Raw genomic sequence first — 18,401 nt, 5'->3', positions numbered from 1 at the left:
AACAACCGGTTCACGCGAACCAGTGCGAACTGGCTCCAGCTCACCACTGTCCCTATGGGTGCTCCACTTCAGGTGACTTCCTAGCAGTACCCCCAGCTGGGGGAAGGGAGAGCAGGAGTTTGGAGCCAAATCCAAGACTGAAGACAACAGCAGCAACTTCCAACTTCCAACAGCAGCATCTGAGACTGGACCACTGCACAGTACTTGGAAAAGGCATATATGGAAGACCAAGTGGCAGCCCTACTAATGTCCAGAATAGGAACATTTTTGAGTAATGCCACAGAGGTAGACAGTGATCTTGTGGAATGGGCCAACATCCTAGGGGGAGGCTGTATACAATCAGAAATCTACCTTGGAGAGTCACGAATAGTCATGAACTGTCTGGGTGACTTGTTAAATTACTTAGTTCTTTCCAAATAAAAAGGTTAACGCTGCCCTAACGTCCGAAGTGTGGTAAACAGCCTCCTCTCTGGACAGGTGAGGCTTGGGGGAAAAAACTGGAAGGTGGATAACCTGGTTGATGTTAAATTCAGATGACACCTACGGTAAAAATTTTGGGTGTGAGCTTAATGAAACCCACCACACATACATCATTAAGCAAAAAGGCACAACCCAATATTTGTTTTCATTTCAGGTCACCTTTAAGATTATAATCCATCCTGACATGGGGACAGTAGTTCACTTTCTAGTTTAAGGTAATTCATCACTTAGTTACAGTCTGAAGTGCGTAGACAATATCCCCTTTGGAAATATTTATTTGCACATCTTTGCATAATCATTTCAAACGTCTGATACTGGGAAGAATTTCAATTTTTCATCCTTTTCCGGGAATTGTCATACACTACAGAAAATGACAGACTGTTCAAATTATTCACTTGACCACATGTTATTTTGAGTTACAATCTCTCCAAACAGACAGAACTGTTTAACACTTATTTGTACAGAGAACTTGGGCACTGGTGACAGAATACATCATTTTAACCTCAACTTCAACACCACTATATTGTTATAGTTATTTATTATTTGTTTTATGGTAGGGCTCAGCTGAGACCAGGGCCCCATTGCGTTGCAGGGGTCGGCAACCTGTCAGAAGTGGTGTGCTGCGTCTTCATTTATTCACTCTAATTTAAGGCTTCGTGTGCCAGTAATACATTTTAACATTTTTAGAAGGTCTCTTTCTATAAGTCTTTAATATATAACTAAACTATTGTTGTATGTAAAGTAAATAAAGGTTTTAAAAATGTTTAAGAAGCTTCATTTAAAGTTAAATTAAAATGCAGAGCCCCCCGGACTGGTGGCCAGGACCCGGGCAGTGTGAGTGCCACTGAAAATCACCTCGCGTGCCGTCTTTGGCATGCGTGCCATAGGTTGCCTACCCCTGTGTTAGATGCTGTACATACACATAGTGAGAAAAGGCCCTCCCCAAAGAACTTGCATTCCAAATAGGCAAGACAGACAAAGTGTGGGGACAATGAAGCTTTCTTATTCCCATTTTACAAATAGGGGACAGATTTCAGAGTAACAGCCGTGTTAGTCTGTATTCGTAAAAAGAAAAATGAAAAGGAGTACTTGTGGCACCTTAGAGACTAACCAGTTTATTTGAGCATGAGCTTTCGTGAGCTACAGCTCACTTCATCGGATGCATAGCATATCGTGTAAATAGGGGACAGAGACTGAGTGACTTGCCCAAGGTTACACAGGGAGGCAGTGGCAGAGCCAGTAATAAAATCCGGGTCTCTTGAGTACTAGACCACTGTTTTAAACACAAGACCATCCCTCCTCTTAAAGCTTTCACCAAATTATGATTGTTTGGCAGTGAAGATCTTTGTCTCAAGCTGTTCCTAGTGAATACGTTTTCACATCACTAAAACTATTAGAGCAGTCGGAGGAGAGAGTCCAAGATTTTAACAGACGATGGAGACTGAACTACCTTCTTCCTTCATCTCAAGGCAAGAGACACTGTCAGAGCAGTGTGAAGAAACTTGCCTGTCGCTGTCAATCATCATTGCCAACTCTCACTTTTATCGCAACTCTCACAGTATTTAATGTTTTACCTCAAGCTCCAGCTCCTGAAGATAAATCTGTTACAGAAGAATCTTTTTTAAAGTAAGTTTCTAGCCTCCTGGTTGTGGAGAAAAACACATCCTAAAAGCTCAAAAACCAGCAGGCAAACAAGAACCCCAAATTATTATTTGTAAAATATATCATGATTTGGGGGTGGGGGGGAGGGGCGACTCATGATTTTTTAATGTTTGGGGTTGGCAACTCAATAAGCAGTGAAATGTCATACACATAAAACCAAAAAGCTATAAGGGAGAAAAGGGTTGCTTCAAAAGCCACGAGAGAAACACATACGCTTCCCTAGCCAGCTCGTGAACCAGAATATTCCAGCCAGAACCTTACCCACAATTTTCATTACCACCATTGTTTTATGTCATCATAAAAGATCACATCAAAACAAATAATGTAATTAAAAAGGCAATCACAATGTTATTGCAACATTCAAACGGCACATTTAAAGACACACAACAAGGCCAGGGAATGAAAGTTCTCGCAGTGCTGTCAACACATCCCCGTGGTGCATACGGTCTATTAGAAACACTGTAATACATTTAATAGCTAAAGCTTGCCAGGCTTTTACTTGAAATTCAGATCATCCTTTTTCTTATTAACGCCTTTAAAAGTCCCTTGCTTGCTCAGTCTCCAGGTTTAATTCTTGGGATTTCCCTTCCCTTCCAAGAAAGAGAACATTTTCAGCCTAAATAACCTGATGGTGTCCTTTTCAGTAATACATATTTTAATGTTAATGTAGTGCCAGTGAAAGGTGCCATCTTGACCACTCTGGAGACTGAACTCCTCTGTTTATCCCCAGACTCCCTGCACAATGCCATCCGCTGTATCCTGAACTGATCTGGAAGAGTAGATGGGTTCAGTCCCCCAGAACCATTAATTCCTTGGCCTCTTTGCTGAACTGGCCAGTGAGGGTGTCCAATGGTTTGGTCAGTTATCATGTGGCACCTGACAACCAGATTGAGACCATAGACACCATGAGAACTTTTATAAGTACCTTTATGAGTCAGGGGCAAGGCAGGATTCCACATCAATGACTCATTCACAAGGGAAGGCACTGCCTTTTAGGAGTAAAAGATGGGATTTGACAGTCAGCTGCTTTGTGAAACTGCCCCTCTCCTGTCACTAGAAAAAACACTGACGTGGTTTCAACCCACATTTAACTTCACCAGGAATGGCTGGAGTCCAGCTTTCCTTCTCCAGTTCAGCAGGGTTGGGGGTTTGTGAGAACTTTAACACCACTGCCTGACTGATGGATTTACAGCCCTGGAAGCTGAGGTCCTCTGTATTCACTGAACACACAAGCGGCTGGGAAAGCATCCCCATGGATCCTCATCAATGTACCCAATGTAGTGCTGTGAAGGGGGCCTCTGATAGGTAGAGGAATATTTCAGTCTCCACGCCAATTCAGTTCCTGGCTGATCCAAGAATGCCAACGAGTGATGCTTCCCACTAGGAAATGGACTGAGACCAAACTCATTTCGCACCCAAACACAGATGGCAGAAACTAAAATGCCAGCAACGTGGTCTGGATTTTGACCAGCGTCCTAAGAGGTTAAAAGCAGTGGGGCGAGATCCTCAGCTGATCTAATTCAGCATAGCTCCATGGAAGTCAGTGGAGCTACACTGATTAATGCCAGCTGAGGATCTGGCCCCAAGTCTTCATTATCTATCACCAAAACTATTCAGCGGAGCTCTCACCCCCCACAGTTCAGTGCTTTTCATTTTCCAGCTTAAGGGAAATGATTCTGTATTTGCTCTTTGCAGAAATTACTGAGCCTCAGGAGAGGGAATGAATATTCTTTTTTTTTTTTTTTTTTTTGGAGGGGGGTGTGTGTGTTCCCTGTCAGATTTTTACGAGGTTTAGACGGTTGATCCAGGTCAGAGGGGATGAGATACGTTCTTAGAGGCTGGTCCCCTAGCGGGAAGCACAGACTGAATGTTACCAAGATGGTACATGACAGTCATTTGCATGCTAATTGACACCAGCAGGGCTCTGGTGACTGACGCAAACATCCTAGCTGTCACCACCTGGAGGCACTGCTGCAGGGAATAGCCCTGAGGAGCCCACAGGAAAGAAGTAGGTGTAAGGAAGAGGAGCAGCAAGGAGTCTTACATTTATCTAGAGCTGTCTATGTCACATATTTAAACCGGAGGAAGAATACTTCTGCCTTCCTGCACCACGCTGCTAAAAGTTCTACTTTAAAAAAATCACTGTGGGTAATTTACATTTAAATGGAACTTGCTCATAAAGCAGATTCTTTTGCTGGTCATGTTTAGATTTATTCTCCCTCCCGCTTCTCAGGACGCGGTGACATGTTGCTGCCAGTCTCCTCTTCCATTTCCTTTTCCCCCACCCTATATAATTAAAACCTCTTCCAAAATTAACTTTTCCAGGTCCCCATCTCCTTGGATCACTGCACTGCTCTGTCTCAGAGGATTGATATGCCTGACAGCGTGCGAGGTTGCCTGAATCCTGATCAGTTGCAGAGAACCTTGTTTAAGCCTCTTGGGGTGAATGAAATGTGAGCCAATCACAACCCGAGTACTAGGATGCTGCTCTTCCTGGTGAGAAATGCAGATTAGAATTGTCATTTTCTCTCCACCACTGAACTCAATGTCCTATTCTGAGATTTGGAGCCAGATCCTCCGTTGTCATAATCAGAAGAGCAACAGATTTATATTACCTTTATTTTTAAGCATCTTGTCTTCATAGGCCCAGTATACTGAACTGGCCGCTAGCTTTCAGAAAACTTGGTAAAAATTCTGACTTGAGTCACAAGTGTGATGACTTCATCATAGTATTCTAGACCTAGAGCACCTGCCCCTCCAGCATCCCCAAGCCTCATGTGCCTCTTATTTAAGAGCAAATTCAATCTGATTAGGATGCAAATGAGTAAAATCATCCCAAAACTTCAACAACTAAAATTCAGCACCTCCTTTTGCATAGCCTCAGAGCCAGGAAGCAAGTGGTGTTGAAAGTGGCTCAAACTGAGGTGCACTGACAGAGATTCAAAAAGTTTAGGGAACAAATCCTTCCCCATTCCCTAACTCCCAAAGGAAAGGAGCTCCAACCTGGATGTTACTGCCACTACTCTCCTCCCCACAAAACCCCCTCGTAGGCCCTTATTGAATCCCCCTAACTTTCTGGATCTAATTGTGAAATGCAGTCATCCTGGCAGCCTCTCAACTGGGCCCTGATTCCCACTTAATTAAAAATCTCATTGGCTCTGGAGCATACACCACCACCAAGCAAGGAAGTTTCATGCGCGCCAGGTCAGCTGCCTTCTCCCACTCCTATCTTGAAAACAAACAGGAGACAGAATGAAGGCAGAGAGCTGTTTCAGGGAAGAGGATGTTTCATTAGGGCAGGCTGAACATTTTCCAACAAAACTGCACTCCCACAGAAAAGAAGGTTTTTGACACAAATGTTTTCAAAAAAGGGCTGCTTTTTGCGCACGTGTGCGCATACACACACACACACACACACACACACACACACACATCAATTTTGTTGAAAAACTGAACATCCAAAACCCAACATATTTCAATTTAGAAATGCCACCATAGTGCCCCATGAGAGTTGTAGTGCAGATTCCTCATGCCCCCAGTTCTCTACAGCTGTGTTTCCCAACTGGACTACATCTTCTATGATACATGATATCCAGGGATTCCCATAATGCACTGTGTTTGCCGCTCTTAACGCAGCAACAGAGTAAAGACCTGATTCTCTGCTTTTGAAAGAAGAGAAGTAATATATCTGCTGTTGCTGCTTATACTCTGCCCAGTGAAATTAGCAAAAACAAAACAAAACAACCACCCTACTGATCAGTTTCCCTGCTGCTTCCAAAAGCTACAAGCAGCAGTAAGGAAAATGAAAATATCCAAATAAATTTATCTCTGATGATTGAGAAATCTACAAGCAGCAGAAATATGGTCATTCTAGACCTGTGTTTGGTGAAGGAGAAGGCCCAAAACATAAGTCTGAGACAGAAGAGAGTGGAAATCACTACACACATTACTGGCAGGGTTCAAGCATGCTTTTCCAGACAAGGAGAACAGGATATTTTTCTGATAATTACACTCATCTAGCCACTTACATTGTTGCCCACTACTATAGTATCTGAGCACTTCACAATCTTCAGTGCATTTATCCTCACAACACTCCTAGGAGGTAGGGAAGTATTATTATGCCATTTTACACACAGGGAACAGAGGCACAGCGCGACTAAATCACTTGCCCACAGTCACCCAGCAGGCCAGTGGCAGAGAAGGGAATGGAACCCCCCCATCTCTCAGTCCCCTACCCACTAGACTATCCCTCCTCCTAATAACCAAACCATATTTCTATGGAGTCTAAAGTATGATTCATAGATTATAAAGCCAGAAGAAATCATTTTGATCATCTAGTCTGACCTCTTGTATAACACAGGCTTTCGGACTTTCCTGAATTAATTTCGGTTTGAACTAGAGCATATCTCTGAGAAAAACATCCAACATTTACAAATTGCCAGCGATGGAGAATCGATCACATCCTTCATAAGTCATTCCAATGGTTAACTGCTCTCACCATTAAAAATGTGCACGTTATTTCCTATCTGAATTTGCCTAGCTTCAGTTTCCAACTATTGTCTCTAGACTGAAGAGCCCATTATCAAAGTTTTGTTCTCCATGGAGGTACTCAAAATGATCTTCAAGGAAAAAAAAAATCCCTGCCCATGCAGATGAGGTGGCCATACTTGAAATGTCCAAACATGGTGGTAACTAGCATGGTTCTGCTCCCAGTGTGGGCGAGTCCTTTGTCAGGCTCCTCCCACTTATGCTCCATTGTGCCTCTTTTCCCAGTTTTTTTGGTTTGTTTTTTTTTAAACGTTTATAACAAGTGTGACAGGATCGGTCACAGAGACCCCCTTGGGACTGTCACCTGATGTGCTGAAATTACCTCTGAGCCTGTTTTCCCTGCCAGCTTGGGACTTCCAGAACCATGCCTGGTTGAGCCAGACACACTAGCCTCCTGCAACACAGACCCAGGGTCTGGTCCATGCCCCCAAAGCTGCAGATTTAACTGAAAACTGCTCAGCAGGTTACCTATCTCCAGCACCCAGACACCCAGTTCCCAATGGGATCCAAACCCCAAATAAATCAGTATTACTCTGCATAAAGCTTATACAGGGTAAACTCAAATTGTCCACCCTCTATAACACTGATAGAGAGATATGCACAGCTGTTTGCTCCCCCAGGGTTTATTAACAAACAAAAGTGATTTTATTAAGTATAAAAAGTAGGATTTAAGTGGTTTCAAGTAATAACAGACAGAACAAAGTAAGTCATCAAGCAAAATAAAGCAAAAACACGCAAGTCTACGCGTAATACATTAAGAAATTGATTACAGGTAATATCTCACCCTCGGATATGTTCCAATAAGCTTCTTTCACAGACTGGACTTCTTCCTAGTCTGGGCCCAATCCATTCCCCTGGTATAGTCCTTGTTAGTTCCAGCAGACATCTCAGGTGGTAAGCAGGGGTTTTATCATGACTGGACGCCTTTGTCCTGCTCCAACCCCTTTTATAGCTTTGGCATAAAGTGGGAATCTTTTGTCTCTCTGGGTCCCCACCCCTCCTACTAAATGAAAAGTACTAGATTTAATATGGATTTCACCATCAGGTGACATGGACACATGTCACTGTAAGACCCCTAGTCTCCATTCCCCATGGGCTGGCCCACACGTACACAAGAAGGCTTGCACATAAATAAACCATTTACAACCAATTGTCCTAGTCAATGGGAGCCATCAAGATTCTAAACCACCATTAATAGTCCACACTTTGCATAATTACAATAGGACCTCAGAGGTATAGGTCATATTTCTAGCTTCAGATACAAGAAGGATACATGCATACAAATAAGAGGAATACATTGAGTAGCTCATAACCTTTGTTATGATACCTTACAAGAGACCTTTTGCATAAAGCATATTTGTTGCATCACAGTCACACTCATAAGCATATTTCCATAAAACATATGGAGGCCATACGTGTCACAACCAGGTTTGGTCCTGCCTGCATGAATGAAACAAAAATAATAATATAACTATGTTAAGCAAACAGGACTCCAGCACCGGTATTTTAATATGGTTATAACACATTCAAGTACATAAACAACAACAGTCACACCTTAAGGTCCCGATCAGGACCCATTGCATTATTTTACCACATTGTACAAAAAAGAACTAGATAAGTTAATGGAGGATAGGGTCCATCAATGACTATTACCCAAGATGGTGAGGGATGAAACCCCATGCTCTGAGTATCCCTAAACCTCTGACCGCCAGAAGCTGGGCCTGGACAACAAGGGATGGATCACTCATTAATATCCCTGTTCTGTTAATTCCCACTGAAGCACCTGGCATTGACCACTGTAGGAAGATGGGATTACTGGGCTAGATAGACCACTGGTCTGACCCGGCATGGCCATTCCTATGTGCTAATGTATGTTCTGTACATACACATCGTGAAAGTCTCTGCCCCAAAGAGCTTACAGTCCAAATACAAGAGAGATGGGCAGGGAAACAGGCACAGAGGCAGAATGACTTGCTTAAGTTTATACACCACGCTAATGACAAAACCAGGAACAGAATCCAGGCCTCCCAAATCCCAGCCCGTTGCCCTATCCGCTGGACCACACTACCTCTAACATGCTTTAGTTCCATTCAAGCAAACCTGAATAGATGAAGCTGTGTTCAAACTTGGTCATCCCCAGATCACAGGAAGCATAAGGCACAAACACAGTATATTGTATTTTGCAGACAAGGCCTAAAATAAACCAGAACGAACTGAGAATCGCTTCCTTTGGGCCCTCTGGGTTGACCTTCCCTTTCCTATTTGTGTGTGTTTTGTCACTCAGCAAAATATATATATCAGTTATGGATACAAAGCATAAAATGCAAAACTAGCCAAAATTTCAGGGGGGAGGAGGGTAAAAGAATACTGAACAAGTACCAACATCATTTCAGTAAAAAAAGAAAGAGAAATATTACCTAGCGAGTTCCAAGAAGGTTAGTATTACAAAAGGAACAAAATATTGGCTTGACACAGGCAAAAGATCCTCCTGAATACAAATTTGTTCCATGCAGAAAAATAAAAGGAGCTACCCTTGCTACAAAGAAATTAAGTAATATACAGTAGAATCTGGAGGGGGAGGGGGAACCACACAAATGGAAAAAAACAACAAGGGCTCTGAAATCTCTGTTGTTTCATATAGTTCTCCCCCTTGCAAAGCAGACGATTTATACTTTTTCCTTGGAAATGTAGTTCTTGTGAAATTGGACCTGAGTGTGTGGACTCCATTAGAATACCTCTTCTTCTGTCCCCAGAGAACTATAATACTGATTTATTGGACAGAGAAATGTGCCTTGCACTTCCATACAAGACATTCTTCGGATTTCTGAAGTTAATCTAGGACTCAGTTGGATAAGTGATAGGCTGACACTGGTAGAAAGATACAGCAGAAAAAAAAGAAAAGAAAAATGTTTGTGTAGATAACAGAAGGTTTTTGAAGGCCAACGTTGTTGTTTTGGTGGAGAAATTTCCACTCCCCAAACACAGAATGGGAGAATAAGCAGGAAAAAATTAAGGGAGGAAAACTCAATTCATGGAGGTAGAAGAACACCCAGAGACTAATCTGAACCAGTAACTCATAATTAGCTGTGATTAATAAACAGTTCTAGAAGAGCACCTAGTCTCTAGTGATAATAGCATGGAGTTTGGAGCTCAAAAGGCAGAACCAGGTCTTGAAAAATTCACTCGCCTATTCATCCAGCATGAATGAAAGCTTTCACTGGCGAGGGTGGAGTCTAAATATATACGTCCAGTTAAATTAAGAGTTAGCCTTTACAGCCGTAAAGAAAATCTTCCAAATAGGGGCCAAATACAGACAGATGCCAGGCTGTCTTTCTGAGTCTGCAGATTGGCAGCTTCAGTGCTTCTGCTGCTGGCCATAGCTTTGAAAAACTGCAACGAAGTGATAGGAACAAGATTCTCATCAATTTCGCTGCTCCAAAAATCAGAGCTTGTCAATTCACACTGGCAGAGCCATCTCCGGGCTCCCAGTGCATGGACAGAACTACTAGAACACAGCCTCACTCAAGGAGGAAGAAAAAGGACGTACATTTAAAAACAAAACAAAAAAAAGCACAAAATAAATCTGAATGATATACGCCTTGATGGGCCAGATCCTCGGCTGAAGTACGCACGTGCAACTGTTTGCAATGATAACTGTACCTACTTATGCCAGGAGTGAATCTGGCCTGATTAGACTGTAAGCTCTTTGGGGCAGGGATTCTCTTTTTGTTCTGTATTGGTACAGCCCCTAGCACAAAGGGGCCCTGATCCATGACATGGGCCCCCAAGTGTTGCCAAACTAGAAATCATAATGGCGTACAATCAGGGCACCTCTGAATAAAAGGACATTTGTTGGCCCCCCACACAGGTTCAATATGGTGCCATTAGTGCTACCCTTTGAACCCCTTAGGAACCGGCCATCAGCCTTTCTTTCACCCCACAATGGAAGTCACTTAAGAGCAGGGTTTGAAAGGTAGTTCCTTAATGCTCTGAGACCACCCTCACAGGGCCCTAGGAGCACCAATACATAGTAAGATTGGAAAACAGTTTCTACTGTAGAAAACCTGTTTCAAACATTCGCCTTTTCAGCCATGACTTTCCTGCTTAGTGTCTGGCTCAAAATAAACGATGGGAGAGGGCAACAGAAACTCCCAACTTTCCTCATCGTAAAAAAATAAAAATCAATACTTGTAAAATAAATAAAAATACTTTAAAAAAAAATAAATCTAGTCACACTTCTCTGAGGGGCTACAGCAAAGTTTGAAAGGGGTCAGTGCAATGAAAGCAACAGGAATGTCAGCTTGGCTACACTACACACGAGGCGTTTCATACAGCCGACAAACTAGACATTTAAAGCAGATGTTCATCCTTCTGCCCCCCACGACATTTGATAATGAGTGAGGTGAAGGGAACTGTAATTACAGAGGCGGAGAATTATTCAAGATCAGGCAGGTTTGTGGTAGGTTAGTTTCACTGCTGCAGTTAGGACATATTTTAAATGATACCCAGGGTGCATAGAGCATATGAACGGATGCCATTTTTATTAAAGCTAAATAAATAAGATTAAATGTAAAGATCTGTACCTTTGTTAAAATAGCTCTGATAAAAATCACATATGGGATGTGCAACACAGCAGATCTGGCGCTGATGAATCTTCCTCAGTCAAACTGTAACGGAGAGGGGTTTTTTTTAAATTAATCTGAATGAAATTATGAGCATGGAAGTTAAATTTCTGTAAGAGCAATTTGGCAAAAGCATTTAGCCCTGGATTAGAGCTCTAATAGAGGGAGAAGAAAAGAGCAATTTGTTTTCTAGCTACGTGTTTTGAGCTGAAATCTTGAAGCAGCTCATCTTCATTGTTTTTCAACAGTTAAGGTTCATTACACTGAGAAGTTTAAAAAATGTCTCTCACTGTGGATCTATTATTTGTATTGTGGCCCTGCCTAGCAGCCCCAGTCATAGACCGGGACCCCATTGTGCTAGGCTCTGTATAAACACCGGACAACTAGACAGTCCTTGCCTCAAAGAGCTTCCAATCTAAGGTTAAGACAAGAGACAACAGATGGATACAATAGGCAGGGGGAGCACAAGGAAACAATCAGACAAGACTGATTGGGGGGCAGCCATCTAGCACTAGTGCTGGTTGACAGGCCACCTGTGTTTTGCTTTTGTTTGTATGTGTCGGCAGCCAATCAGTACTAGCATTCCCTGTGTTATTTATCTTACAACAGTGCCTAGAGCAGGGGTTCTCGGGACACATTTTTTGGTGGCCTCGGAGTACGGCCACCAACTCGTGCTGGTGGCCGCTCTCACACTTTTCCCTAAAATACTTAATTAGCTTTAGGAAAAAAATAAATATGCACATATACACTTCCAAATCATTGTAATTTTTATTTAGGACTAGCTAATAAGCCTGTTGTGAAAAGTGATATTAACAAACATGCAAGTACTGTATCACTTTTCACAGACGACTTACTCAGCCCCAGCAAGCCTGGGGACAAATTAAGCTCTGGATGGGAAGAGAGGAGGGCCAAGGGAGGCAGCAGGGGGCTGCAGCCTGAAGCCCCACGTCCGGAGCCCAAGGCTACAGAGCCGGGAGCTCGGGGCTGGAGCCCTAAGCCCCGCGGCCAGGGCCTGCCCCCATGCAACCTCAGGGCTGAAGTCCAAACCACTCCTGGGGAGGTGGGGAACTCACCAGCTGCCTCCTTCTCCAGCCTTGTCTCCCAGGTGTCTCGGGAGGGATGTGGGACAGGAGAAGGAGAACCCCTGCTGGCAGCCCCAGCAACCAACACCATGAGCACTAGGGAGGGGAAGGGGCCGCTACTTTGCTCTTCTCCCCCGCATAACAGTCCAGGAGGCTGTGGCCACAAGAAAAGTCCCTGGTGGCTGCATGTGGCCACAGTGGCCGCATTTGAGAAACGCAGGCCTAGAGGTTCCAACCAGTCCCAGGACCCCATTGTGCTAGGCCCTGTACATACACATAGTAAGGGGACAGTCTCTGAGATCTGATCATCTAAATAGACAGGAAGGGAGGCATTACTATCCACACTTTACAGACAGGCACAGAGAGATTAAATGACTTGCTCAGGGTCACACAGGAAGCCTTTGACAAAGCTAGGAACTGAACCCAGATCTCTGGCATCCCAGGCCACAGCCCAAATCACAAGTGCCTCTCTTCATTCCCTAGCACTGGCGAACCTGCACTGGTACTAGACCAACAGTGGGAGAATTCCTTAAAACCTTCATTATGCACAAGGGCTTAGGGAATGTGGATGACAGACAGACCGACATCACTGGCAGGAAGTCAAGCATATCATCCAAGGGGTTTTCCCAATAATGAGGAAACCTTCAAAGAATCCAGAGACCCAGTGGAGGTTAGAAGCTTACAAGCAGTTTCACTTCTTCACACAAACCAGGGGAACTCTGTGAGAGGACGTCATTAATTATGAACTATATATACTACTCTTTGTATAATTACTGTTGGTACAGTGTGTCAGCTTCTTCTCTGGGTGGAGGGCAAGATTTTCAATCGGGACTATTAATATTGGACAGCCAGCTTAATACACCATAAAGGGGCCTGATTTTTCAGAGGGCAGAACTTTGTGAAAGCCAGGCCCCTTTGAGGTGTCTCAAGCCGGGCCCCTAAAATCAGTAGTCACATTCAAAAATCATGGCCACAGGTATAGTAGTTGTTTTATGTGCTCTGCTAACTCAAAAGGAGTACTAAATGGGGAGAAGACTACTAGGTTAAAAAGCTTTCTGCTATCAGAAAACAAGAGCATAACACGATCCAATGGCTCAAAGCGAAGATAGATAAATTCAAACAAGAAACAAAAGGCACACATTTTTAACCGCAAGGGGTAATCCACCATTGGAACAACTTTCCTGGTGTTGAAGCAGATTCTCCATCACTTGGAATCTTTAAAGCAAGACAGGATGTCTGTCTAAATAATGCGCTCCAGCTCAGCCAGAAATAGCGGGCTTGACTCAGGAATAGCTGGATGAAGTTCTGTGGCCCGTGTTGTACAGGAGGTCAGACTAAATGGTACCACCTGGCATTAAAATCTAGGAACTTGTTAGCTGACAAGAGAACAGAAAGAATGCTTGTGACTGCAGGGATGTAACATATTTATTAAGTTTGCTTAGAGATGAGATTTGCAGGGGGTGTTGCTCTAAGAAGTGACACACAGCATTTCAAAGGATGCAGCAGTACTGTCAGAGGCTCCAGTGAAACAATAAAAATCTATCAAAATCCATTTATCAAAGCTTCTGCAGTTCCCATTTCCATGCAGGAGAAATTTTAATAGGTATCGAGCAAAGAATCCGATCTGGAGCAAGTGGCAAGATTTTGGAAACCAAAATGTCAGGAGAATTTTGCACAGGCCCATCAGCACTGGATGTTTAATTCTGAATTAATTCAGAAGGGTTCATTCTCCCTTCTACGAGGCTTATCCAAAGCCCATTGGAATCAATGGGAGTCTCTCCATTGACTTCAGAGGGCTTTAGATTAAGCCCAATATGTACAGGCCATTTCTAGTAATGGTAATGAAAGCTGTGTGCACACACTGAGTGGGAAGGCTGTGGGAGTCCTTCTTGTTCTCTCTGGGTCAGAGGGCAATTTCTTCACACGCTTGTTCTATGAAAACCTAAAGCACATTTTAAAAGGTAGGAAATGTGGCCTGGCAGATTGTGCACCGTGCTGGGACTCATTCCCTACTCTGCCACTATCCTGATGTGCAACCTTGGGCAAGTCACCTGACCTCTCTGTGCCTCAATTTCCCCTCCCACGCTTTGTCTGTTTAGGACAGGGACTGTCCCTTACTAGGTGTGGGTAGAGTGCTTAGCACAATGGGGACCTCAGCTATGACCTCTGATCATTATTACACTACAAATAATAAACATCTTTCCTGCATCAGTCCTTTAACCTCCTGCATCCTACAACATGATGTGCCCTCAGCAGGGCATGGTTAGCTCTCGCATCACACAAAGACAGAGCAAACACTCACTGGGGTACACCAGGACATTCACGGAAAGAATTGAACAGGTGCTAATGGAGACAGGAAGCAAAACCAAGCAAGGAGGGAATTCAGCCCCTGCTCTGATCTCAGAAGCAAGCAGAGGTTTACTCTCACCATTTTAGCACCTCGGAAAACCTCTCTGCACTCAAAGCTTCCCCTCTTTGGAAAGCCAATGAGGACACACAAGTTCTGCCGCACACGGGGCTGTCGTCTAAGATTTATGTGCCAATAATCTCCAAACTGGTTTACTGAACCCATTTCTATTCCGCCCTTCCTGCCTCACAGTCCCACTCACCTCCCAGAAGGGAAGTGTGTTTGGGTTAATAAAAAGCTAAGAATAATCCAGATTTTTGCCTCCAACATGTCAAAGCTTTGAATAAACCGTTTGAAAGAGTAATGTGATTAATCTGACCACTGAATTGCTACAGTGCTTCCCTGTTCAGTTTTTAAAAACATTTCAGAAACATTAAATAGGAAGAAAGATTCCCTGTGGGCAGGTTATTCTCTAACCTCAGGGTTTCTTGTACCTTCCTGCTCTGAAGCAGCTAATGGCTACTGTCAAAGACAAGACAGTGGACTGGATGGACCATGAGTCTGATCCAATCTGCCAGTTCCTACATTCCTATACATATGAACCTTTCAGTCATTCCCCTTATTATGTTCCCCAAACCAACACCAAAGCTGCTAAGACTAACATGCAAAGGGGAACACATCGCCCTTTGTGGTTCATTCCCTCCGCCTCCACTTCATTTGTGGAACAGAAACCATGTTCTCTCCTGGAATACCCCCAAAATGCACACATCTCACCCATAGCACAGACGCAAGTCACAGTTCTCCCTTGACAACAACAGCTGCTGATACCGAGGAAGGCGTGATCAGTCATACAGGTCTCCCCAGGCTGGGATCCAAAGTGAGACTTTTTTTTTTCTTTGCAACGTGGAGCCAAATACGTTTCTTCAATTGGCCTGGTCCCCTGCATGATGCAGCTGACCTGTTCACTTGCCAAATCCCAGGGAATATACTTGAAATCTGAACCTTAAAGTCAAATTCTAATTTACTCCGCTCCCGTCCTGCTCACCCAACTGCAGCGAAGAGTTGAGGAATGGCAGAGGAGTTGCTTATACTATTCTATCCAGTATAGAATCAAATTAATTACATTTGCCTTGGGTGCCTTTCCCTCCATTTGTTTGCTCGCAGGTTCCCCCCACTATGATACAACATAAATAAACTAATACAAAACACAACATTTCCAGTAACTTCTTGGAATGTACTGGGGACAACTTCTTGTTTCAGAAACTGGAGGAAGTAACCCAGATGAGGAGGAGGGAGCCATTTTAGACTTGCTTCTGACCAACAGGGAGGAATTGGTTGCAAGTCTGAAGGGGAAGGCAATTTGGACCATGAAATGATATATTTCATGATTCTAAGGAAAGGAAGGGGTGAGACCAGCAGAATAAGGACAACGGACTTCAAAAAAAGCAGACTTTAACAAATTCAGAACAGGTAGGCAAGCTCCCATGGGGGAAAAAAATCTAAGGGAAAAAGGAGTCAGTGAGTGCTGGCAGGTTTTTCAAGGTGACAATATTAAAAGCTCAACTGCAAACTATCCCAATGCAACAAAAAGACAGGAAGAATAGTAAGAGACCAGCATGGCTCCGTTGGGATCTCTTTAATTACCTGAAAATCATAAAGGAATCATACAAAAAGTGGAAACATGGACAGATTGATAAGGAGGAGTACAAAAGAGCAGCACAAGAATATAGGGATAAAATCAGGAAGACTAAAGAACAAACTGTTGCGCCTACCCAGGGACTTAAAAGGCAATAAGAGAAGGTTCATTAAATACATTTGGAGCAAGAGAAAGACAAAGGAAAGTGTAGGTCCTCTATTTAGCGGGCATGGAGAGTGCTGTTCTGCTGTGCTAAAGTTCCCACTCCAGTGCTATACATCACTTCAGTGACTGTTGGAGCGATTGAGCAATCAGGAAGGAACGAGAAAATGCATCACTTTTCTCAGGGCTGAGAGAGAATTTTATATCTGTCGCCCTGGCACAACTCTACTCACCCACCCACCTGGGGCAAGTGACTGTTTTGAAGAAGGTTACTCGGCAGTGAAGTAGCTGGACACTGAATAGATTTTAGTGGTCTCAGTAAGTTAGTGAATTTTCTTGACAAAAGAGATCCATGCTGAAAGCCAACACAAAATATGCACACCTGCTGCACTACATAAGCACAACGGCACAAAACAAAGAAACCAAGAAAATCACACATCACTGTCCATTCCTAGGCACTGGCCAAGTAATACAAATCTAGGGTATCAAAGTTTTCTCATTGCCCCAGATCTGGGCAGGCACTCACACTGAGGCCAGCCTGAGGCATGCCCATATGAAGGCTTCTCCTAATTATGATCCAAAAGCAGCTTTGGAAGCCAGCACTAAAGCACAGCAATTGTACAGAAACAGATGCTTGTGAAGAAATGCACTCAATCTACCTATGGTATTTATATGGCACCCATCATCATAGCATTTAGGTGCCTTAAAATCTTTAACACACACCCGTGAGAGTAATGAGGTGTTATTATCCCATTTTACAAATGGAGTACTCTCTCTTACACACGTATGGCATCTGTACAGCAATGCTATATCAATGTAGCTGCAGGTCCATACACCATTTCAAGGCCTCCTCTGTGACACTGGAGATCATCCAATCATCTTTGACTCCATATGTGATAAATGGGAGGGAAGGGGGGAGTTCCCTTTTATGGGCACCCAGCCAGCCAGTTAGCTATAAAACCCCTGTTAGGAGCGGTTCTCTACTTGCTTTACCTATAAAGGGTTAACAAGCCCACAATAAAAGGAAAGGGAGTGGGCATGTGACCAAAAAAGAGCCAGTGGGAAGGCTAGAACTTTTTAAAATGGGGAAAAAACTTCCCCTTTCTCTCTGTTGTTGTTTCTCTGGGAAAGAGGGGAACAGGGAGCAGTTACGCTATGAGAAGCTTTAAGCCAGGTATGATCATAAATCATCAGATCCCGGAACTACTTATTTGGAACTCCCAAATGTGTAATTAGATCAGGAATGTTTAGAAAGACGCAATTAGGTGTATTTCTGTTTATTTCTTATGGCTAGTGGACTCCTCTTGCTAACCCCAGATGCTTTTGTTTGCTTGTAACCTTTAAGATGAACCCCCAAGAAAGCTATTTGGGGTGCTTAATTTTTGGAATTTCTCTTTTAAAATCTAGCAAAAACCTAAGTTTCTTTCTTTTTTTGTTTTTAATAAAAGGTACCTTTTTTTAAAGAACAGGATTGGATTTTTGGTGTCCTAAGAGGTTTGTGCATATATTAATTAGCTGGTGGCAACAGCTAATTGCCTTTGTTTTCTTTCTCAGCTCTTCCCCGAGGTGGGGAGGGGTTAAAGGGCTCGAGGGAACCCCACAGGAAGGAATTCCTTGGTCATTTCATAGAATATCAGGGTTGGAAGGGACCTCAGGAGGTCATCTAGTCCAACCCCCTGCTCAAAGCAGGACCAATCCCCAATTTTTGCCCCAAATGGCCCCCTCAAGGATTGAACTCACAACCCTGGGTTTAGTGCACCTTCCTGGGTTCCAAAAGGGGTTTTCCATTTGGGTGGTGGCAACATCTACCAAGCCAAGGTCAGAGAAAAAGCTGTAACCTTGGGAGTTTAATACAAGCCCGG

The 18,401-nt window shown here is 43.5% G+C and overlaps 1 protein-coding gene across 7 annotated transcripts in view; it reads right to left on the bottom strand.

Moving 5' to 3' along the window:
* TSPAN4 (tetraspanin 4) overlaps positions 1–18,401 on the bottom strand; it is a 652,187-nt gene that overhangs the window by 500,737 nt on the left and 133,049 nt on the right. For 3 of the 7 annotated variants that reach the window (XM_074954795.1, XM_074954799.1, XM_074954801.1), the window contains exon 3: positions 11,274–11,357. The exons of the other annotated variants lie outside the window; for them this stretch is intronic. The gene's annotated coding sequence lies outside the window, so the exon portion shown is untranslated. The remainder of the gene's footprint in view (positions 1–11,273; positions 11,358–18,401) is intronic. 7 annotated transcript variants of the gene reach the window in all.

Source organism: Natator depressus, chromosome 6, assembly GCF_965152275.1.
Source record: "Natator depressus isolate rNatDep1 chromosome 6, rNatDep2.hap1, whole genome shotgun sequence".
Lineage (NCBI taxonomy): Eukaryota > Metazoa > Chordata > Testudines > Cheloniidae > Natator > Natator depressus.
This window is presented reverse-complemented; position numbering and strand designations above follow the sequence as displayed.